Source organism: Aplysia californica, unplaced genomic scaffold (assembly GCF_000002075.1).
Source record: "Aplysia californica isolate F4 #8 unplaced genomic scaffold, AplCal3.0 scaffold00268, whole genome shotgun sequence".
Lineage (NCBI taxonomy): Eukaryota > Metazoa > Mollusca > Gastropoda > Aplysiida > Aplysiidae > Aplysia > Aplysia californica.
Genome location: NW_004797538.1, coordinates 254,122 through 255,291, shown reverse-complemented (window position 1 = coordinate 255,291; position 1,170 = coordinate 254,122). Strand labels below are relative to the sequence as shown.

At 43.8% G+C, this 1,170-nt stretch overlaps 1 protein-coding gene across 1 annotated transcript in view; it reads right to left on the bottom strand.

Annotated features, from left to right (window-relative positions):
• Positions 1-1,170, bottom strand: part of LOC101864531 — a gene marked incomplete in the record, with an annotated part of 23,940 nt that overhangs the window by 16,183 nt on the left and 6,587 nt on the right.

Here is a 1,170-nt window from a genome sequence, read left to right as displayed (position 1 = left end):
GGGGGGGGGTAAGTGTTTTACGGCGCTCGCAGCTGCATACGGTCATATGAGCGCGCGGGACACATTAAACATTTTCAGTAGGTGGGAAGTTTTAAATTTTGCCTGGGTGGCAGCCAAAGCCTATTCTTATTGATTTTAGACCACCAAGGGATCTTTAACGTGCGCAATTTGCACACGGGCCCTCCGAGATTTTACGTTCTTGTCCGAGAAGGTTAGGTGTAGATCTTTCCTACCAGAAGATCAGGGGTGTGGCTGAAAGACAGCAGTAAGAAGCTAAGGAGCTAGCAGTAGAAAGGATGCAGAAAGAGTCAGAAGCCCAGAGGAGGGGGCAAAGAAGGTGAGGGGGTGGGGGCCGAAAGTGGAAACGAAAGCAGAAGACAGAACATTGGCAGAGAGCAGGAAAGGATGTGAAAGGAGACAATTTTCCCGTCACTACCCGGATTCCAACCGGGTACCTTTGACTGAGGAGCGAACACCTTAACCTCTAGGCCACGAAAGCCACCCCCCCCCCTTCTGCTGAACATACAAACAAACAAACAAGCAAACAAACAACAACATAGACTTAACCTTATCCGTACGTCCCGTTTTACTATCGTATCCATACGACGTGGGGAACTCTGTGCCACCACTTTCTAAAGAGGAAATTTACTCGTTAATCCGATCCGTACGCTTTGCACGGCGGTCTGTCAAAAGGAGTTTTGGCAAATACTGAAAGTTTCAAAGAGATCTTCGTACCAGAAGTATTCTAAAATGTGAAGAATACAACCCTTGGGGTACAAAATGAGCCCAGAGCGTACGGAAAGGGTTAATGAACGATAAATCAATACATTTACCTCCTGGTATTAAAAACAAAATATTATCATTGTTAGTAATGTTAACACGTTTTTGTTCACAATACGAATTATAACTGGGACCGTTGCGTACTTTCCATTATGGGCGGTCCGTGTTATTATTTCCGAAAAAGATGGCTGACATACATACATACATACATACATACATACATACATACATACATACATACATACATACATACATACATACATACATACATACATACACACACACACACACGCACGCACGCACACACACACACACACACACACACACACACACACACACACACACACACACATACATACATACATACATACATACATACATACATACATA